This window comes from Pyxicephalus adspersus, chromosome 2 (genome assembly GCF_032062135.1).
Source record: "Pyxicephalus adspersus chromosome 2, UCB_Pads_2.0, whole genome shotgun sequence".
NCBI lineage: Eukaryota > Metazoa > Chordata > Amphibia > Anura > Pyxicephalidae > Pyxicephalus > Pyxicephalus adspersus.
In genome coordinates this window covers 28959085-28983604 of record NC_092859.1, presented here as the reverse complement: position 1 = coordinate 28983604, position 24520 = coordinate 28959085, and the positions used below count along the sequence as shown (strand labels likewise).

The 24520-nt window shown below is 38.3% G+C and overlaps 1 protein-coding gene across 3 annotated transcripts in view; it reads right to left on the bottom strand.

The window, feature by feature from the left end:
- CHRM2 (cholinergic receptor muscarinic 2) overlaps positions 1-24520 on the bottom strand; it is a 171300-nt gene that overhangs the window by 116508 nt on the left and 30272 nt on the right. For all 3 annotated transcript variants that reach the window (XR_011919325.1, XR_011919326.1, XM_072400181.1), the window contains exon 2: positions 2292-2381. The gene's annotated coding sequence lies outside the window, so the exon portion shown is untranslated. The remainder of the gene's footprint in view (positions 1-2291; positions 2382-24520) is intronic.

The following is a 24520-nucleotide window of genomic DNA, read 5'->3' as shown; positions in this document are numbered from 1 at the left end:
GTGCAATACTTATTTAACATCCTAAACCGGTATGTATGGAAACAAGGGGTGTTTATAATGTCTTTCGTGGATGGAGAGCACTCACATATACTAAATAATTTTCTAATGTAAATTACTAAAATAGAATTTGGCTAATCTGTAGCGATCTTGCTATTGCAATAGCTGCAAATAAAAGAAAACCTGTCATGCTCTGAGATTTCACATTTTGCAATGTCCAAGAAGTTACCTAAAGAGTAAATCCATAAAAAATAGTTTGATTAATAAAGCCCTGGCTTCCTATATATCTTAGATTCTCTAATGGTGAAATTTCCCTACCAAAGTTTCTGAGTCTACGAGTCTGGGAGTTTGGGGTGCTAATGCCCACCTCCATGTGTTTCATTCCCTTCTAGTGACCAGCCCTGGGAGATCCCACCAATAACATCTACAGGAGACAGTCAGGGGGTTTGATTCTCTAGAATCCACCAAACACAGAAATATCACTTTTTGGTTGGTTGATCCTTTTAAAAACACCCTTATAAATTTAAGAATATATCAGTTAATTCCTTTTTTTTTAATATGTAATTAGCCCCCATCTTGCTGATGTTCCAGCCATTTGACCGTGCCCATGCTGAGATAAAGCCATATGTGCTACAGGCAGAAGAACGTGTTGCCTAACTCTCCACTCCTCCAGCAAATAAAAGCATTGCCAGGGATAACAGTGCCTTCTCCATGAGAGTTAATAAATCCCTGGATGTATTACACTGACACTTTAGCAATCTGGAATTGAAAATGAATATATATATCTGATGATAGGTCTACTTTAAAAGGGTAAAATGGTGGCATTGGTGAGGGGGAAGCCCCCTTGTCCCGGGTTGGCCAAGCTACAACAGAAGCTGCACTTCTATCACTGATGCCATCCAATCTGTCCCCATGTCTATGTGTTGGCTCTGCTTAGTATATTTTGCTAATATAGTAAATTGCAATAAATATTCCTCGATTCCAGAGAGCCAGTGTGTGGGAAACATGAATATTCTGTCAGTGCGAGCCGTTGCTCATCACCCACGTTGCCATCTTCTGTGCAATTAGCCTCCAAGCAAAGACTCCTGCTCTATCACAGACATCTCTGAGATTTTCCAGCATTTGCCTAAACGTTGCTTTATTTACAGCAGGGGAAACATGTAATTAGTGAAAAATAATAATCATTTGGAATCAGATCTGGATGTATATAACAGATGTATGCTCCTGATGTGGAAAGAAGCATGAATGATCCGACGTGCAGTGTTTCGGGGATATATGCAGAGAGAATAGGCACTTCACCGCAGAGATCTCTTCCAGCCACTTGTGAGCAATGTCAGAGGCTCTTCTGGGCTGCAACGATTATTGGCTCTGGGAAGCCGCTAATTTATATGCATTAAGTGAAATCTTTCTCTAAGTAAGTGGAAAAATGACCTCTTACCGCAACAGGTGGGGATCAGTCTAAGAGAGACCATATTGTGGTCAAGTCACTGGGTTATAAAAAGGAACATTCAGCCACACTCTCTATATTTAATGTATATCTGTGCACACTATGGGTGGATTTTATAAGGAATATAAGGCTGTTCTCGCAAGGGATATTTCTCTTAATAAATGAGGATCTTAACCATCCGATCATGTGAAATAAAAAATGACATTTTTTAGATTATCTTGCATGTGATTAGGTATTATTTGCAAAGTGAATATTATCACATTCACCAAGCTAAGTGAATTACCCCTTGAAAGGTGACAATTCACCTTGGTAAGTGAACAGCCTAAACTCCTTTAGCAAATCAGCCTCTATGGCTTCCTATTATTCTTCCTTCCTTTTTTTTACCCTTCATTTTTTATTTTCCATTTCTCTATCTGCACACTTTGTACAATGTCCTTATTAAAGGAAGGTTTGCCTTTGGAATGCTGGCATGCAATGCTGACCCTGTGTGATGGAAAATACAAGTACTATAGATATTACAAGCATCCAAAGATGAAACGTTATCTCCAGTACGGTGAGAATGTGCAGAAGCGGAGAAGGTCTTATCTGCTGTCAGCTCCTACAGGGGTGTGCACTCTTTACATCGTATAGCACAGCACACAAAGGTGGAGAGGTACAGAGTCACACAATGGCTGCCAGCACACAGTCACTACCTGAAGAGGATTTCCCCTACAAGGATAGATCTCTACATTCCTGTCCAGAATAAATGAAATGCATTTTCTACACGTATCTGGCTAGGAATCACAAAATACAAAGAGACAGGGGACTGATTGCAATCCTTATTTCATTTAAGGAGAAACCATCCTACCTCGTTCGTTGTGTAAATTGGGAATCCTGGAACGCAATTAACTCCTGTAGCGCCAGAGAGAATGGTGCCAGCAATCCATTGAAAAACTTCCTGAAAGAAGAAACAAAGCAGTCAGTATTTACCGCACCACCATTACTAGAATAAACAAGCAATAGGACAAATAACACTACACAAATTTAAAGAGACCCTTCAACAAACAAAAAAAGCAGATAAACCCACAGAAAAAAAACAAATAAATGATTAGTTTTTTTAAATTTTCATAAAATATATTTATTCACATAATTTTTTTAATGAAATAAAATTATTAAAAATGAAATACTCTGAAAGGAGACAATCCTCAACCCTGCACATCATAGTCCTCTCAACTTTTGGGATTGTCTAATTTGACAGCTTAGCATTGATCGCAACAATACCTGGCATATTTGGGCTTGCTGGGAACAACTTATCTGGACTGGGTCATCCTGGCCAAGTCAATCAAGATGGCTGAAGATCAAAAATGTAGAAGAGAAGAAGGAAAAAGATGGCGGCACCCACGACGGAACAGGTACAGGCGAGTATAGCAGGGTTTCGTTTCACTTTAAAGAGTCTGCTGGGGCTGCTGATTCAAGATGGCAGCACCCAGCTGCAGTCTCAGGGATTTTGGATATTTTACAGGTAAATAACACACATAAACTTTGATAAATTCACACCTAGGGGTCTGTTTTTAAAACTGACATTCACTGAAACATTTCCTGCTGGAGATCTACAAAACAAGTGGATTTTCTCTTTCCCTGAGGTTGTACCCCTGAGGAAGCCAAACCATGGTGAAACGCGTCAGGACAATCAATGCAATCAATCCTCAAAAACTGGGGATATATTAATTCTGATGTGCATAATAGTTATGTATAAATCTGAAGTATATCAATACATACTTATTTTTTTATAACCTTGAACCTTTCTTCTTCACAATATTTCTTGATATTCCCTGGTGGAGAAGCAATGACTACCATTGAATCAAATGGACCTGAAAGATTCTCCACCAGATACTGTCTCAATGAATGTCAGATTCACTGCATTAAAAATAGATTTATTATTATGGAAAAGTTTCTGTTTAAGTGAAGGTCTGGCGACAGGTTGTCTTTATTTTCAATTTTAAACCTTGCATCAATTAGATTATAATGTATACTTATGTGTTATCACATATTGTTCAAGCAATTTGCTTCTCTAATGTTCACATCAATGTTAGTTTCCTTAGGATCCAAAGCTCTGTTCCAAATATTGGATCTCTCCTTGTGCTGGCCCCAAGGAATTTATTGTTCCGATGACAGGTTTTCTTTAAATATGAAATAATTATGCATAGTATTATTATATTCATGCAACGTATCCAACTTGTTCCCCTATCATTATACATACTCTTGAAGTGTCTACTTTTCCAAATGATAAATTGCATTGAAATTCAGTGGGCTTGAAGAACAAAAAAATCATAGCAGTTCAATAAAATCATTTTAATTGCACTGAGCCTCTTTTAGAATTTCTAGTTCATTCATCATATTCATTTTTTCTGCATACAAATGTAAGTACTAATAAACAATAAAGCCAATTTGAAATGGCAATTGTAAATGGCTAAATACTCCTTTGTAATGCGAATATTGGAGCTTTTTTGCCTGCCAAAGGATTTTTATTAGTTTGTCCATGCCGGGATTTTCACAGCCCTATCACACAACACAACTTGATGACCTGACTTTTATTTGGTGAAATTATTCAGTACAGCCTAGTCACCTTCCTGCTTCCAGATTATGATTGGGCAGTGAAGGAGTAGCAGACGACTGATAATGTCTTCTATCTTTTCATAACATCTGTCACAATGTTGTCAGCACACAACAGTACGAAGGCATATGCCTTACATGACAGCAAGCTACTTATTATTTATACATATTCATGTGTGAGTTCTTATCTAAGAATAAATGAGTAGCCATTTCTACAATATACTCGTCTCCAGTAATTTTATTTATTCAGCCCCTACATTGCCCAGGGGTAAGTAAAACATTGCACGGTGATAGCGGTATGAAGTGAAATTGTCAGTGTTATGCTGCCTCAAATTCACACAACTTTAATTAAGTTGCAATCAATAAGTAATTTATTATTAAGGGGAGAAAGCAAATGAAGTAATTAGATGTCAGTGAAAGTTATATTAAAACAAGAAACACGTCAAGCTTTCACTGTCACCAAAAGTTCTCTTAACCTATAAAACTTCAAATAGCATTGTATTGTAGACTAACCATCGTTCATGAACAGATTCCAATTGACTTCAGTTGGCCCTCAGGTGTCCTATCAGATCTATCAGATAGACAGCCCAATGGCCACATGAAGAAGCAAGCATGGCAGCCTGACAACATTGCTGCAAATTGTGAGACAGTAGTTTAGTGTAGTCGACCTTTAGCAGGGAGTGCTGTTACTAGCAGGATCTGCGGGTATGAAACTTGCAATAGATTAACCAAAAAACCAAAGAATACATGAAGACTATATTGACTCAAGTATAAACCTAGGGCAATAATGTGGCTGTCATTGCTAACATTCCCAACAGTAATAAAAAGAAATACAGATTAAACGGGATGGTATTTTTAAAACATTTGGGGCATTTTAAAGGTTAAAGGTATTTTGTACTTTTGAGTTGGTCATGCTCTTAAAAATCTTTAGTACATTATTTTTATTTGAAGTGTGTAACAAACTCTAATAAGGTCTCAGATAGTAAGAGTTTGTTATACACCTTACATAAGAACACAGTGTCATAAATTAGTGTGACCCAAGTAAAAAACAAAATTCTATTTCTAATGGCCATTAAAAAAAATGTGTTTATACTTGAGTATATATCGTACATATGTGTACCTTGGATGGATGGTGTGCCCTCCATGTCACCAACCCACTTGGCTGGAGAGTAGGTGAAGCACAGAATCCAAGGCACCAACCACTGGCTTCACTAGCACATCTTACAAGTGGTGATGGACTTTGGGAGTTGATGCCCAGGTTGCAGCCTTAAAATTTTTTGTTTCAATTGGCGTGGTGCAAAATCACAAGGCAAAAATATAGGAGAGCAGATACTGGAATCTCCCTGTGCAGGCAACTTTTTGTTGCCTGTAACTTCCTTATATAGGGAACATAACGTAACTGAGCAAATCATGTGACATGTTGGTACTTATACCTACCTCAAAGGGAGTGCTATAAGTAGGCTACTTTAGATTATATTTTGACCTCCAATAGCAGATGCAGCCTTTAAGGTCCTTTAAGGCAAGGAGATTGTTTGCAAGGAGTCACATGGTACAGGGCAGGAAGAAGACACAACATGAGAATCTGGAGACTCATTGGCTGAGCTGGTTGCAGAGGAATTTAAAGTAAGAGGAGGTTAGCACAGATACCTAAAATCTTTCACTCTTTTTTCAATTTGTTTATGAATGGGAAATGGTGGCAACCTCTTTTTCCAACCTCTCCTACTGTTCTGTAGGCAATTGTAAAATTTGCCTATTACTTGACCCCGTTTATTTGACCTGGTGACCATTACCTTTAAAGAGAGTGAATCCCCCAGTGGGGACAACTAAAAGAACTTTAGAAAACATAAAAGAGCTTTTTCTGTTTTCCGTAACAAGTCCGTATTTTTTGCAGTGCCGGATTTACAATTCAAATCCATAAACCTCAATGGCCACTATTTTATTTTAGTAAGTTTTCCTGAACGAAAGAGCATGAACTGACCACCTGGAGAATATAAATATATAGTTACATGACTTTTTCAAAAGCCAAAATATTTTCCCTGTGTCCTGCCACCTCCAGAACTGGCCTCTAATTGGAAGTGGTGACAGCACAGAAGGGACTGGGGAGGTGTGTGGTATCGATCCCGGCACAGCCAGATACACAGGTGACTCTCTACTGATACGCGGTGAATGTGGGCACAGAGCTTATAAGTGCCGCTCTCTCGGGAACTGTCGTTTGTCAATTAGGCTTCTGGGAACAATTCAGCCTAAGTGTGTGGTTACATAAATACATCACGGAGAGTGCTGCTATGTACAAGTGTGTGTCCCCGGGATCTGTTTCCTCGGCTAAACAGAAATCATCCCTGCCCTTTGTCGGCAATTATGCCACCGTGTAGGCTCAACAACTATTTTTAGTAACCAACCTTAGGATTCCTTTTTTTTATTAAAAATAATTAAAATAAAAGACTCTGATTGGGTCTTTTTAGCTCATTCCCTCATGTTGCCTAGTCAAGTACATATGATGAACTACTGCTTCTGGAAATACTAAATACTTTATTTGGCTTCTCTACTTCTCTACCACAGAGTAAAGTCAGAAATCCTTCTATCCTATGTGATCCTTCAAAGATCTTTCCCTGAGACTATGTAATGTTTATGTGTTACATTTCATTTTTTTTTTTACCTCTCCCATAAATTACAATACCAGTGTTACCTTTGTTTGGGTATCATCCAGGCAGGGGTGGACAAAGGAAGATGCCACGTATGCACTGCGCGAGGACCCCGGGCCCTCCTTTGCCAACAGGGGCCCCCACAGACAGGACTAAAGCAGAATTGAGAGCAGGGAATGAGGGTGGACGAAGATGGTTGGGGCATGATGGGGTCCAGGTTAGTTCTGCACTTGTTTCCTCTTGCCAGGCAAATGAGTTTTAATGAAAAGATGGTGTTTTTGAATAATTATGCTATAAATATTTGTTGTGACATGCCAGGCATGTAATAAAACAGTAAAGTTGAGCACGCATTCTTCACAAAAGCTCGTAATTATAATATATCACTTAAAAAATGTTTGTAATACCATAATAATGTTATGTCTAGGACTGGTCCCTGTCCCTCCTTTTCCCAAGTAATAAATAACAACGCACTTGTATCTTTTTTTAGTTTTTACAAAGGTGCAGTACTTCTTAAACAGTTTTGTATTAATTAAACCTTTCTGTAGATTGTTACACGTGCCAGTGTTGTGCCCAGCACATATCCCCAGGATGCCATCATTAAGCCTTCAGGAATGGTTAGTAGTATGTACAACTCTAGTGAAATCTGTCTTGACCTCTAGCAGGTTGTAGCTGGAGCTATTATTGCTATAATGGACTAAATTGACTGATTTTGTGCTCTTCCCCTCCTTCTGTGCCAGTTGCTATAGCGATTGGAGAAAAGTTTTTTCGAGCAGAGCTGGGTCTACTATGTAGGAGGACACAGGTACCCGGCACTGGCTTGTAAGACGCTCCGGATGACAGTGACTCATTCACAGGTTAATTAAAGCTCCGTCTTATTTCATCTTCATTGCGGCTCCATAGGAGACATACTAGTGGCCGCATTTAAAATGATATCCATTCACATCCAATTAACTCTCCTATAAATCATTTCTTATCTGTGCCATTGTGGTTTCTCTATTGCTAAAATGTAATTAGATATTGTCAAGGTATTCCACAGTGGTTTACAGAATATACTAAGCTCGGAGGTCAGCGTAAGGGATTCCCAGTTGGATGGAATTGCTACATTTTACGCAGACCTTTTGACATGGGTTTGCTGTAAAAAAAATTTAGCGGTTTAAGTTACACCACAATTTTGCCTAAACATCCTACAACCTAGATTCAGTGCTAGACATTTTCAGTGTTGGGGACAGTGTAGAGTTAGGATGGTAGATATTGGGCCTGATATATTAAAGCTCTCCAAGACTAGAGAAGATAGACTATTAGAGGTGAACCTGGATGATCCAGCAAACTCAAATGGATCTGTTCCCGGACTGAAAACTAAAACCAACTAATAGCAAATGGTGTTTAAGAAGTCCATTCCAGGTTTGCTGGATCATCCAAGTTCACTCAGGATAATCTATCTTCTCCAGTTTGGGAGAATTTTAATTTGTTAGGCTCATTGTGATGGGTTTAAGGCTGAAAAGCTGAAAGTTGAAAAAGTAAATGTCATTCATCTAGAAGAGGCTTTGGGCAACATATTTTATATAGTAAAAGAATACTGGAGCTCTTATGTATGGAGTTGTGACCTTGGTTGGGACATTTTCATAGCAGGGTCTGCATTGCACATGAAGACATCCAAAGCATGCCCACACCCACGGAAAGTCAGGGGTGGAGGAGAAAGCTGTCTTTCTGAGGAGAAAGGAAGTCAGGGGTATTATTTTTTACCCCCCTAGAATGAGGATCCTCACATTTTGTAAACAAAGGGCAGTTTCTTCCCTTCAGACTTGGGGGTATGACTGTGGCCAGTTAAGCCAGCAAAAGTGTCAGTGGCAGTAAACAATACTCCAGGCTAAGTGATTGGAAGGACTAATATCCCATAGTTCATATCAGGAGGAATGGTGTCCCGTCCTTTGTATAAGTGGAAGAAATGATGTCCCATTGTTGATATCAAGGAGAGAAATATTGTGGCGATTCCAGTGTCAGTGATGGGTTGTATGCTTTATTGTTAGTATCAGAAAGGGATACATCATGTTTTTGATGTCAGTGGTTAGAATAATGCCCCATCAATGGTGTCAGTGGAATGTTTAATGCCCAAGCCTTTGGAATTAGAGGCAGGAGTAATGCCCCACCAGTGCTAAAGTTGGAAGGAAAAGTGCCCCAATATTTGTGCCATAGGAAAGAACACTGACCATTGTTGGTATCAGTGGGAGAAATTGTTCAATTTACATTTATTATAACAATTAAAAATGTAAAGCACTACTTCTTTTTATCACAGTGTCTCATAGTCCTAATCAAATATAGTCAAATAAATACAAATATTACATAAAACTGTTTATGCTGTTACTGTGCCATTCCTGGATATTTATTAGGGGACTTTAAAACTGCCCTGCTTCGTGTGCCAAGCCCAACATTAGTCTATTCTAGAGAATTAGGCTTGAGCCTGATATGGTGCACAAGTAAGTTTCTTGACTCTGCTTTGCCGCTGAGGTTGGAAAATCTTTCTTTCGTGGCTACAGATGAGATACTTTGCTACCTGCAGATGAGGATGAGTGTTGAGCGTAAAATTTTAATGAGCTGCTGTTTGTTGAAATCTGCCAGACATGGCTTATAAACACCTCTCCATAAATTGACAAGATACCTCGGTGTTGCATTGATTGTTTGTACTTCTCTCAGTAGTGGATGGAACATTAGCCCCGCAACTGTCAGCAAATATGACATCAGGTGTTCTTAAGAGGCCAGGCCATCAAAATGAGTAAAAGTAAGTCATTCGGGGAGTTGATTTGTATGGTTGGTCTTTTTGACCATCCCGTCAGAAACTTGAAAAGGAACAGGATCCAGAAATGCCTGGGCTCCGAGGAAGCCAGCTGAATTATGCTGGTCATCGGACTGACATCTATTGGCAAAAACAACTACTTTTTGTTTTTGGTTGGGCTTTTACTTATAACAAAAGTGGAAAAAAACAGCCATGAATCTGAGAGGGTCACTTTTCAGTTCTATGCAACCATTATAAAGGAAACAGCCAGCAGTCTCTGGTCAGCCTCTCCTAATCTGAAATGACCGATAGCCAAGGTGCACTGTGAATCACAGCACATGTAATCTTCTTGACACATATTTTAATGTATAGACATATGTATAGACATGTTAGCCTTTAGACACATCTTTTTGTACTTTAAGTGTATTGGTCAATTAAAGAAAATTAAATCTAAACCCCATCATTAAAAGATTGTAAAAGCCTTAACGTGTAAATGTTTTTTTTAAAGTTGAATTCGATCTTTTTACTTAGCAACCGGGTGAGCCCTAAATAAAGACCCTTATCTGTATTTTCCTGGTATAAAATGACAACATTTTCTGGTGTCCCCTATAAAATGCTTCTCTGATGGAATTTACAAAAACCCATCCAGGACAATGAAATTCAGTACTTGCTGGGGCAAGAGAATGTATACAGGTACTGGCTAAAACCAGGTAAAAAATATTATTTTATTAAAAATATGATTCACAAAGCACTAGCAAGCTAAATTTCACCCAATTAGGATTTACCTAGACTTGAAACCATTACACTAACCTTTGTCTGATCTACTAGTTTCCTGGTGGTAATGCTAATCCTTTGGCTTCACTGCCTTCTGATCCGGAACCATTCTGTAGGTCAAGGTGAGTGACTCAGAAAGTACTGAAACCAGGGGATGAATATTACCATTCCGGTAAAGACCACAACAACTTTCATATGTTTTAAATAATTTGGGTCATAAAAAAGCCAGCTTTACAATAAAGAACACATCTGCTTTTAGTATTTTAATCTTTGTATTTAATCTGCTTGCACATTTGGGTACCTTCATCACATTTAAAATAAACTGAGACAGAACCGTAGAGAAGTGTTTATTTAAGCGGGTGTAATCTGAAGCCTGCTGATATAAGACGTGATATTCATCACTGATGGCTGTCTGTGAAGTTTGGTGAGTAAACTGTAGAAGGGACATTTTTCTCCAGTGAACTTTGCATACCCAACTTAGTAATAACCCGACAGTCCTGGACAATAAATCCTTATAAAAACACACTCTAGATTTTCCTCCCCCAAAATCATTATTTATAATCATCACATGAAAAATTTGCATTAGTACAGTTGTCCCCCTAATGTCGTCCCAGATCACTAATAACCAGGCGCTATTGTTTTCTATTGAGGTCTCAGCAGGAAGCCTCCCACTTGTCTTTCCTTTCTCTATAGAATAGAACATCGCTTTTTGTAAAGCACTCATTCTACTAACATTGCAAACAATTATTAGCAAACATTTCCAGTGACAATTATGGAGCATATGTAAGTAACCTCAAGCCAAGTTTTTTTAACCTAAAAAAAAAATGATATTCAATTTCATAGAGAATACTTTTAAATGTTAATTAGGCCTGGGGAACCTAATATTCGCTTTAAAAACCTTTTGTTTGAAATTCGTGCTAAAAAAAGCTGTGTACTTAATGTAACTTACCCAGGAATTTCTGTGCTAACAGACTCATAGCTGTATATGCACAGCATGAGATTTATGGCAATGCTGCTGGTTGGTGTCCATATATATGGCGGGAGAATTGGTGATATCACTGTCATAGATCCCAACTGTTCCTCAATTCTAACGACAACCCCTCTTTAGGAATTAAATCTTTCTGTCCCCTTTTGCTCTTTCTACCAAAACGTTTGACTATACTAGGCTCTAGATCCATGAGCTACATTCCATTATATTTTTTATTTTAGGAAACCAATTAAAAAGAACAAGTAGTAGTGGTAAAAACACTTGCAAGTGTCTCCGTACCATACAATACATAATTTTTTTACCATTCGTGATTCATTTGAAGGAATATTTCTAAGGAAGAAAACCTATAGTTGAGAAAATTATTTGGATGCTGATAACCTATTTTTCTATGCAAATAATTGCGATTGGCTTTCAGATGTTTTTTTTTCAATACTTGTTCACTGAAAAAGGACATGCTTTTTATTTGTTTTTTTCGTTAGGGGAATGTTCTTGGAGGTTCACCTGACCCTCCCAACAGTTTTGCCAACAATGCTTTAATATTGATTAATAGATAAACTTAATGCATTTTCATTTTTTTTCTTTTGAGACATATTCCTACAGATTCCTTCAGTTTTTGGTGACAATAGCATGTTCACAGGCTTTTCAATTATCCTATTACAACAGTAGTCTTCAATGCATTTGGCCAACATTTTTGCAAAAACAAAAGCTGTTTTCATTAATGTGTTCATAAAAATGAATTTCTCAGTTTTGCTGATCCGTTGTGATTTGGTCATTGCCCTCTACTAGCATTTTTTTTAACACAGTTTACAATGTTATTTTTCTTTTTAGGTAATTTTTTCATTCTATTATATCATTATGTACTCATAAATATTGAGATATATATCACTAAGTATACTTTTTATTTTATTACAAATAGGCTGAATTAGTGTTTTATCTCAGAAAGCGATATTTTATTCTGGCCCCTTTTCCTGCTTTCCTCAGCAGAAAACTCAAGCTAGCCTGAAGCTAGCCAAAATTTAAAAGTGGACCTTTCAAAAACCTCACAATTTCTTACATGTTGCAATATGCAGCACCAGCATCATTTAATAGAAAGGCTCCACCTTTTATCAATAAAAAGTCTGAGATGATTCCATCAGTTTGCTGCAGGCCAGTAGAAATATTTCATTGGGGCCCTCTTTGTGATTTGACTTTTACAGTCCAAACCTTTCAGAAATTAATAAAAAACAAACATGATGAGTGTAGTGCAGCGGGCACAAGTGGGCAAGCATGCCCACTCTTATTTTGCAAAGAATTTTTTGGTGGTCAGCAGCTCTGGCCAATCCACCTCCCTGCGTGGAGAAGCTGCAGACCATGTCTCCCTGCTGCGGACCATGTCTCCCGTATGGAATTGCAGGCTCAGGGTTGTGGGCGGGTTGTCTCTCTAAACACAACCCGCCAACTCCCCAATTCCAGACTCAGACCTGCGATGGGAGAGTGGGTGGGTTCTGGATTCATGACGTCACTCTGGGGGAAGGTGATGAGGAATGCGCTGGAATTGCAGCCGGTTACAACCCCGGATCACCTGATCCTGACTACTTGGCCGATGAAGATTCAGAACCAGAGACCTTTACACAAGCAGAGCTGAATGATCTTGTTTGTGATCTAAATCTCTCCAAAGACAAAGCAGAACTTCTTGCTTCAAGGCTTAAACATAAGCACTTGCTTGCAAAGAGTGTAACTGTAACTCTCTACAGAAAACAAAATCATAACTTGACAACGTTCTTGACTAGTGATGGCTCACTGTGCTACTGTCATGATATAAATGCACTCTTTAACTGTTTGTCACAAGAACATGTTTAATCCGAATAGTGTATCTTCATTGATTCCTCTAAAAGAAGCTTGAAAGCAGCCTTACTGCATAATTGTATTTCCAAACTAAGTTTACCGATTGCCCATTCCGTTAACCTAAAGGAGTCCTATGACAACATGAAGTTACTACTTGAAGCAATCCATGAAACACACCAGTGGAACATCTGTGGGGATCTAAAGGTCACTGGCTTTCTGATGGGAATGCAAGGAAGATTCACAAAATATTGCTGTTTCCTATGCCCGTAGGACAGCTGATCTATGGGAAACCATTATGCCAAGCGTGATTGGCTACCAAGAAATACCTATAAGCCCGGAACAAGCAGTGTCAAATTTCTGCCTCTGATTGATTAGCATAAAATATTTCTGCCACCCCTCCATATCAAGTTAGGCTTGATGAAGGACCTTGTAAAGGCCATGGGTAAATCAGACTCCATGGGTTTTCAGTACCTTGTTGAGAAGTTTCCAAACATTAGCACTGCAAAAATGAAGGAAGGGATATTTATAGGGCCACAGATCAAGTCTGTTTTGCAGGATGATGTTTTCAAACAATTTCTCTCAGCAGCTGAGCTAGAAGCTTGGGATGCATTCAAGTGGCTGTGAAAATTTCCTGGGCAACCATAAGTCTCCTGCATAGATGGAAGAAGTTCAGAATCTGCTTGATTCATACCAGAAACTGGGTTGTCGCATGTCATTAAAATCACATTTCTTGCACTCACATCTAGAATTCTTCCCAGAAAATCTTGGTATGGTGAGTGACGAACAAGGAGAACATTTTCACCAGGATGTTCAGTTAATGGAGCACCGCTACCAAGGTTTCTGGAATGAAAGTATGATGGCTGACTACTGCTTGATGCTGTACGGTGACAATCCAGATAAAGAGTACGCAAGAAAATCATACTCTAAGCATTTCTGAAGAAACAATGATATCTGACTGACACTGTTCAGTAGATCTATACCACAGTGTGCCTTATTTTACTTCACACTGAAGATTTATTAACATTCACTTCAATGGTGCTTATGTTTTAGTACAAAATACATGCACCTACAATGTTAACTATAATAGTACTCATAACTCAGGAACAGTACGTGTTAAAGAGAAACTAAAAACAGATCTAAAATCTGCTTGAGTAACTAATTTAGAAAACGTTGATGTGGTTTCTGATTATTATAAAAAATATTTTTTTTGTGCAATACTAAGACTTGTGTCCTTTGCAGTGTCTGATATTTCTGGTGGAGATTTCTGGTTATTATTTGTAAATGCCTGAAAGCTTTTTTCTTCACCTAATGCACTATCTGTTAAGATTTGACACAAGGTGTGGTTTTAGACATCAGAAACTTGACAGGCATGAATGACAGAAGTACCAGAAGTCACATCAAAGGCATGCCATGCAACTTCTGAACACCATCATGAATAAAAAACGTTACTGAGGCCTTTTGTATTGCTGCTATGTCAGGGAACATATTTGAGCTGTATAGCGGGAGCAGATGTCTGCCAATCATCTACAAGATAGCCTTCTCTTCTGATTGACAGCTCATGTTCTGTGGGAGAAACTAGCAGCAGCAGATGGAACAGAACCAGTAAGGTCAGCGCTGATCTTTGTGTGTTCAGCATAACTCTGTGACCTTTGTAATGTAAATCAGAAGAACTCCAAAATATAATATTTTATTCTTTTCCCATGTTACATGTCATATCCATATGCAAAAGCAGCAAGACGGCCAGTAAGGAGATCTTACAGCTATAATTCCAGAGAGATACAAGAAACAAGTCTAGACATTCTGTCCATCCATGTTATTTAATCGTTTTGAGCCAGAAGTATTAGAGGCATTAGTAAATTGGTTTTATTTGTGTGATATGTTTTTATTATATACTATAAAATGCTAGTTAGGGGGCATTACACCAAAATTGGGCCTTTTAATGGCCACCACTGTTGAGGAAATTAGTACATTGGTGAAGGAAATTATTCACCACTGAAAACCAAGAAAGATTTGAAAACATTAAAGTGTGATTTAACTTGACATGACTTGATATGTCCATGTCAAATAATGACAGAGGCACCTGCTAAATACTGGCTTATCATACTAAAAGTTTACCCTTTACTTCAGGGGCCTAGGAAAAATCTAGTTAAGCGTTAAGTAGTTAGTCTACATGGGTAGCATGGTGGCCTAAGTGGTTAGCACTCCGGCCCTTGCAGTGCTGGGTCCCAGGTTTTAATCTGAACCAGGACACTATCTTCAGGTTCTCCCCATGTTTGCGTTGATGTCACTTGGGTAACCCGCTTTCCTCCCACATTCCAAAAACGTGCAGTTAGGTTCATTGGCTTCCCCCCTAAATTGACCTTAAACTGTATGTAAGACCTATAACTGAGAAAGGGACATGACTATGGACTTTGTATAGCGCTGTGTAACATGGTGGCGCTATATAAAAAATACTGTGTAAAAATAATAATACAGAACAAAGATAGCAAGGAGCAGACAAGGAAAAATGACATGATATAATGGAGGGTTGGAAGTGTGTGTCACAGAGGAATAGATCTGAGAATTACTCTTCCATTCACCATTACTGTACACCATTCAGGATATTGTCTTTAATGGGAAATCCAAACTCTAGCTCAGTTTCTGATTATTGTCATAGTGTTATCATTTCATCGTCCTTCACACATAGCTCTCAGCTGTTTCATTGATGCATCCTATATTTATGGATCAAGCAGAATCATTACATTATATTACATTGGTTCCAGTCTGCCACAATAGATATGAGAGGTATTCTTCAGGATATATAAGATATCTCATGTCCAGTCAGAATGCTACCTGACACCCTATAGTGCAGGCCTAAAGGGACAAACAGAAAATGTAAAAAAAAAAAAAAAAAGTACTGTCATGAAAACTGAATAGGGACAGCACAGGAAGGAGGACAAACAAACCAACCTTAACTACTACAGCCTAGAGTACTTTAGTAAGGTAAATACAGACTTCTATCTTTAGGGGCTCTGAGGGGCAAAGGGCCACATGGGGCAACATGAGAATCAACACCAACAGGAGGGTACATTGAAGGCCCCTTCACGACATCTTTAGTGACCTTTATGCATCCAGCCTGCAAAATCTGGATAGATGCACCTACATAGAATATAAGTCACCTTCAATGACCTTTATGCTTTTATAATACCTAATTGTTTTGGCTGGATCCATCGGAAGAAATGAGAGCAGGTTTAAGAGGGATGCTGAGTCATGAGTGTCTCTACTTCTCCTTTCTAACCTTTAACTATTCTGCCAACATTTATACTAACACTAATAGTTTTATTCAGACTCAAGGGCTTTACCCTTATGAAATAACAACAAATCTGAGAAAGTCACTAAAGAATAATGTACCCTTTTACCTCAACTCAATCCTTAACTCGAACTTCAAATTTCAAACCTGGATCTGACATAACAACGAGTGTGTTAGACCTCTGCAGAAAGACTGCTGCTTCCACCCAGACAGCATTTCTAAAGCATTCCGGCACAGGACAGGTTTCCTTCTCAGGGCAAGACTGTTTTCCAAAGAAAGGGAACATAAAGACTTTGCAAACACTTTGTGTTATTAGTTACTAGTTTTGAGTTACTAGTTTTGGGTCAATGACTCCAATAATTAGAGCCAGAAACTATTTTTATCAGTAAAAGGTCAGCATTAGTAACTCTTGTATCTCTCTTACGAAAGGGTTTCCTTGAAAAATAAGAAAAAGTAAACTTTGGAATGCAATCAGACACCATTGTGTAAGACTGGAATGAAGAAGGCATTATAGGTCAGAGTTTAAATAAGTTGAACAGCTTTATTTTGTCCTCCAACACAGCACGATAAGTTTAATTAGAGTTATGCTTATTCCCATTCCCTTGCTCTTATTTATGTGCTGTCAATGCAGTTCAAGCTGCCTGAAGCAATTCATGAACTTTGCAAAAGCGGACACATCTGTGGTCCTTTTGGCTTCATAACCCCTCTCTTCTGCTTGCGTAACATCAGTCGACCTGACAACTGAGCCTGGCCTTTGAATGTCACCCCGGGTTCGTAGGGACAGTGACAGGCTCCTCTCTAGCTACTTAGCTCTCGTCTATGTTCATGGTTTATTCAGCGTTTCAAAAAAAAAAAAAGTTGATAATGTCTTTCTCAGTGCTTTGTAAGCCTTGCAGAAATTCACATCAAGTCTGCTTTTGTGAAGTAGGTGTAAACCCTAACCGATTGGCACTTTCTTACACCTATCATAAACAACTATCATTCATTTTTTTGATCTTTGGTTGTATCTCTGTTTTTTGCAGCCACAAAATACCTACATGCACTCCGGTCTTCAAGGCAAGCTTCCTTATGGAAAGAAGTAGACAATGCTACTGTTTTCGAAATTCTGTCAATTCTAGTGTCCATTGGAAACGCACAGCATAACACAAGCACACAACAAGGAAAAACATAAAAAGAAGTACTTAAAAAAAACACTTGCTAGGTATAATTGTTATAAAAGCTGCTGATTTAAAAACAATTGAAGATGGCTTTTTAAAAAAGACATTACCATAGTAAAGCTTATATGAGATTTCAGTAATTGGGTTAACATATATTTTAAATGGACTTTAATTATATTGAAAAAAGTGATATGATGGGGTGACACATTTTATTTATCAAGCATAAAAACATAATAATACCCTCATCATCCACTTCATCAGCTGTTGCAAAAAACAATGCTTCTTAGGCCAAAATATACAGGCCAAGATGTCTAACTATGCTGTTGATTATATGCAAATTTGGACATTTTGTCAAAAGACAACAACTACACCCTTATCTCCATCCTTACCCACTCATTTGGATACTGACCCCTACAGAAATCAGTGATACATAACTCAGAAGAGGACTCCTAGATTTGTGGGCTGGGATTGACAGCCTGGCTTCAACTTTTTCTATGCTGTGTAAGGGCCAAGTCCATGCAGGGCAACGCCCGAGTCTCTGAGGACATACTTGAGCAGTTTTTATGTACTAAGTTGTTTATCAGCCAAATAATTCATATTTGACAGTGGTTTGTGTAAACATTAGCTATGGAAAGGGTTGCTTTAATAACTAGCGTCATAATATTTAAAATAATTTATCATTAATATTTGATGTGCTGATTTATCTCACCAGGCTAATACTTTTCAAACACAGTAATCATCAGCAATGCCCAAGAGTGATAAATATTTTCTAGATATTTTGTAGAATTTTAAGTAAAAGAGAAAGTGGCAGACTATAGTATTACAGCTGTAGTTGATCCGCCTCTGGTCAAATATGTGGTGGACTAGGGCACCAAACCATCTCCATACCAACAATATTATTCAATTCTAAAGGGACCAAGTTGCATCACATATAACTTATGTTTGCTAAGGAATAACTGGAACATTGGCCTGTTTTGGGCATAACATTAAAATTAATAACAACAAAGATTACTTTATTATAATAACCTTATTATAAGCATCATAGATAGGTAGTACCTTTTCCTAGGATCAGTATACCATCTTATTGAAAAATGCAGAGCGTTTCTCAATCAGGGTTTCTACAGAGGTTGTTAGGGGGCCCCTGAGCAATTTGCGCCTCTCAGGTCAATCTGTAGCTATCTGTAAGGGTGACATTCTTCCCAATGGCCAGCAATCTTCTCACTGACCACCTTGCTAATTTACTTTGAGCTGTGGATATAGAATGGATACCCTAAAGACTCAAAAGTTTTTTCAAGAGTTTCCCATGTGAAAAAGGACGTGAACAGCTGTATTACAGTGAAATATATCTAGACATTTACACTTGACCCATCCATTAGATCACTTACAATAATGGTGAAAACCAAGAAGAGGTAGGTGATAGGTTTATTGAACAAATTATAGAGGCCATGTCATCAGGCCATTCACTGCAACAAAAACCCAAAATTTGCATTTAATGTATTTTATGCATGTGGTTTACCTGTTAACACAAGGGAACCCTGGAAATAACTTTCAAATCTTCAGGGAAATCCTGGGTACAGGTTACATCAGTGTGGAGGTCAGTGGAAACAATGCCTCTTGCATTGCTGACTATTGGGAAGAATGCCATCCTTACAGATAGCCAAAAAGATCATTGGGTAACCTAAAACTGACACAAGAGGCACAAATTGCTCATTGCTGAAAACCCTAACAAACCCTGGTTGAGAAACCCTCACTTATAATATCCCCTTTACTCCTCTGCAAGCAGCTACATGAAGGTTATGTTAGGAGCTAAGGGACAAAGGACCTGGAACAACACAGATTGGTATAAGACCTCTGAGTACTGTGCTTTCACCTGAAAATGTTTTCATTTGGTAACTCTTTAAACCTTGACAGCATTATATCATAAGGATTGGAAAATGTAATAATAAAATGCCCCAAGCCAACAGTCCCGTCTTATACATATTCTTTCCCCTAATCTGTTGTTGTGGTAATATGGTACATGACTATCCTGAAAATCATTCAACCATCCAAGGCTACCACCCATAATCCTCTTATTATGAATGTGGAGCCAGTGCTGACGTACTTCTGTCAAACTTATTACGCATTTGTAACTGCCAAAAGCAGATCTTTACGAACGTTACTATTTTCAACCTTCATTTGTTATTTTAAGGGATGCTTTAAGTGGCGCTAATACCATCCACTTATCAATGTTCACAATGCCTCTGTACCTATGTAGGCTAATAGGATTCACTTTCAGCCCCCGGTATATGATCAGGGAGGTCTTCCATAGCGATCTATCATCTCTCAGTACCCTACTGGGATTAGGACGTGTTGACACTCTGTAGTATGAGAAGCATATATCACTGAATTGTATTTATGCTAACGAAGAAGTTTCATTCTTTTCTTTCGGCATTTGTAATGCCAGGTACGCTTTTTTTGTACCTGTGTACATAAGAGAGACAGCTGTTAGCTCTGCTTAGCATAATTGACTGAGAGATTCTCCTGAAAATGCCGATGATAAAATTGATGACATCATTAAGTCCCATAACCCTATAATCAACAATTGATTCCTGGACAATAGGCTAGCTTGTATATGGCGTGCACAAGCCTCATCTTCTTCGTGTTAGTTGATACTGTGACAAAATGGGCTCAGGAAGTCTACAACTGCACCAAAGCTAAAGTCCAAAAGGATCTTTCGGTGTGATTATACTGCCATGTACATGGTGCAAAATCAAGGGGGAGAAATGAAGAGTTATGGCCTAGTCAAAGTCCTAATTTGAATCCTTATAAAATGTTGTAGGGGATTTCAAATAAGAAGTTAAAGAAACCCACAATCAGTCTAAAACCGAAGAATTTTTGCATGAGAGTCAAAAATGTCACTAAATTATTGTTAGTCAGGTGTGTGGAGGTTTGCAAAACACCTATTAGTGAGATGGCAATACCACAATACCACCCCCAGGCTAAAGGTGTTCTTTCCACAACATTACACCTACTATACCTAAAGTATACCAACAAACGTACTTTCCGATGTTTTGTTCTAGTATATTTCCTTCATTTGCAGAAACGTTTTGAATAAAGATGTTTACCTTTTATATATATATATATATATATATATATATATATATATACACACAGTTAGGTTCATAAAAATTTAAACAGAGACAACTTTTTTTAATTTTGGTTCTGTACATTACCACAATTAATTTTAAATGAAACAACAAAAGAATGCATAACAATGTGAGGAACTAAAGCCTTTTTTACACAATCACTTCATTTCAGGGGCTCAAAAGTAATTGGACAAATTAAAAAGCTAAAAAAAAATGTTCATTTCCAATTTTTTGTTGAAAACCCTTTGCTGTCAATATCAGCCTGAAGAAGATACAAAGGGATGCAGTGAGTGGTACTAGTGCTGCTCCCTTACGCCAGCTGTCATATGTGCAGACACTGATTGTGTTTTAACCAGTACTACCGGGTGAGTCCACAAGTGACTGGCAAAGTGCCAGCCCTGGGGAGCCACACAAAATCGACCAATCAAGCGTCAGGTGTGAACCTGCTCTAAGAACTTTTTTTAAGATGATCTCTCGATACACGTTTATTCAAAAAACACTAGCACAGTATTAATAATGAAAAAAACTCTCAGCTACTGTGAAATATCAGAAATAAATTCAGTAAGACAAGTTAGCAGAAATGAATATAGATAAAAAGCAGTGTAATGAGCGTATCGATTTTTCCTGTGGGAAGGCTCAGCCAGGCGCTGTCAGATCACCTAAAGTCTGGTCACAGTGATTTCTGTCCCCCAGGTGAATGTGAAAATAAAAGGGCCCAGCGAAATGATTACAGTAAAATGTGGTGTAATTGATTAGTGTATTTTGGTTCGGGACATGCTGGGAGTTGTAGTTTCACAACAGTCGGCAGGCCCAAGTAGCCCACATCAGCCTTACTGATTTTTGTGTCTGTCTGCCCACTCAATGTTTCCTTGTGTTTCTCAGTATCAGACATGATTAAGCCTCCCTACATATCACCCTCCCCAGGAAAAGTCACTCCATGGATTGAATTGTGTCTTTCCTGTCATGGAGAACAGCGGGGAAAAATGGCTCTTATAGAAAGGCCCCATGTTCTCCGCTCATCGCCATGGAAACGGGACCGGAATAGATTATCATACTCCATATAGGTCACAATTATCAGGAGTGAGTTTGTGACTTCAGGAGGAAGATATCCGGAGTGCTGCCAGGTACGGAACTCATCCGCAGCTTTATACCAAAAACATTATACCGCAGCATCTAGTTTAAAATAAATAAAATAAATAAAAATTATTTTACTGAGAATACTTTTACTGTAACATGTTCTTTCATTGTGATATTATATGTGACCATTCCATAATTATTTATACAAATCTAGTGTACAGTATAAGTCATGGGCATTTTTTCCAGGCTTGACCCATAGGGCAGCACTTTTATTGCTTGACCATATCTTAAATTCTATTCCAAGCTGAATTACAATTTAGTAACATGTTAAGCAAATTACAAACTGTAACAACACTTTAAAACACATTTTGCTGGCCACTTATATAGAGCTATAACAATTTCAGCTCATTCCCGCAGAACACAGAGTTCAGTTATAAGTAAACCATAATGATAGATGTCAACATTTTGTTTTCATTTTCCTAAAAAATTAATGATCACATGAGATTTCACTATTATTCACTTTTGGTCACATGATCCCTGCTGGAAGGAAAGATCAGCCAGTCTAAAGTTTTTCTTCTTTTTCAGGATGAGTCACATTACCAATAGAATATACTTTTGGTCACTCTACTAAACCTGAGCAGCATTTCTTTTAGTAAAGGTGGATATTTGTATTTTCCTTTACCTGTACATTCCATTCATTTTGTCAATAAAGCTCATACCCAGGTAAAATTAAGCCCCCCCCCTTTAACTCAATTGCCATTTAGCAATTAAAAAACATTTTTGAACTCATTTTAAATCCTACCCCACTCATCTTCCAGCAGTGAAGACTGGTGATCCACCAATGCAGCTCACCCATCTTCATGGCACCATTAGGTTTCTGGAGTCTTCAGCCAATGGAGAGCCAATTGGTTATACCCAGTAATGTTGGCACTGGGAGATGCTACCTCCCATTCCACAGTCCAGAATATAGACCTTGTACTCAGCAATTTAGGTAGAGGGGGAGCAATAGGAAGGTGTGTGCAGCTGGTGGGAACAGTAATAAAAGTGAACCTGTAGTTTCACAGTTCATTCAAGATTCACACTGCATCAGCCATGATTTTTTATCAAAGCCGGTACAAAGATGTAATATGAATCTTAAAGATTTGCCAATAAATTGTTTCTCTTGAATTGCTGTGATCAATGGCTAACATAGTACAATATTAATATATGTTATATACATTGCAAGAGTTAAAAAAAAATCATCTGTGTATTTCATTCTTTATCTCCTCCTGTGACTAATCTCATCCTTCAATATATTGTAACATGGCTGACTGTCATCTTATTGATATCACCGCTGGATGTATTGATGGCGTCTCCAAAGTTATTAATATCCTGATGCACTATGACATCGTTATTGGCAACAAAAAGCAATTTCACTGCGCAACACAAAATATTAACACAGCACTTGAGCACCGCTAATGATGCAGAAAATGGCTATGCTTCTGTGAATACAAATGCAATTAAATTTAACTGAGATAACTGCAGCAACCATTTCACTGAAGGGACAGTGAAACTTAAAGGAGCAGTAAGCATTATATGCATGTGAAGGAATTAATAGAGGTTAACCAATTTGTATGTAAATGTGCCAACGACTGCATAGGAAGATCTATGATTTCCATGGTGCTTTACTACGCAGTCTATATTCTAAATTTAACTAAAAATAGGCTAAAAGCTCAAATGAGCATAAGGTTTTAACCAGCAAATACATTACAGGTGCATCAAAACAAAAGGAATGTGGGTTCATAGATGATGCACTGAATAAAGCAGCCACAGCCTGAGTAAAAAAGTCTGTACAGTGTGCTGGGGAGATAGGCTTTTGGTCTGTGTGTGAAAGCAGTGATCTGTCTAAAAATGTCCAATGTCTAATGAGTCTAATGAATTACTTCTAGCTGTGAAGAACTAAAGTCATGACCCAGGTAGCAAGGATGCTCGCCCCCATACTCACCACACCCTTATGTCCTTCTTTCACTCCACCCTACCCCATTTTCCCGTCACACCACAACACTAACAAACTTCTTTTTGTGGAAAAATAGTCATAATGACCACTTTATTGGCACAACTTATTTTAGTTATTTTTATTTTTCCATACCCAAAACATTTTTAGTAACAAGCATAATGACATCAACAATAAATAACCATAAATAATCCCTGAGTAACAATAACAATTGCACTTTTCTAAAACCTGAACCCCTTTCAAAACCGTACCTCCTTATCAGTTATGATCTCTGCTCACCACACTATACCACACGGAGGAGCTGCCCAAAACCACCACTTCTGTTCTCAGCCACAGACCCCCACCAGCTCGAGAATGAGTATAGTACTTGCAGCCCCTCCTTAACACCACCCTCAAGGTGGTCCCAATTAACCATAACCTTTTGAAGAGCCTACACCTCTGATGGTTCTCCCATCTGCCACACCCAATTAAAGATGTCCTCCGAAGACCTCAACCCAACCTCAGTTGTCACATAGGGCAGGTTGGAGGGAAGCTCGCTCCCTCACTTTCCTAAAACACCTCCCTCCTCTTTCTTCTCTTTTTGAACCCCTACTTTGTCCTCCCCATTTTCAAATGTCCAACCTATCCCCTACCTTCTTTCATTATTTCAAACTCCCTATGCTTCCCCTAGCCCCCTGGTCATGGCTTACGTCCACCTCCTTTTACTGAGCCAATCCAGGATGTTCTTGACATCTGCAGAGGAAGAGATCCCCACTTTCACATACAGAAAAAGGAAACATGAAGCTAATAAAGCTTTTTAACCAATTTATGATAAAGACCTAGATTCAAATTTGTACATTAAACTG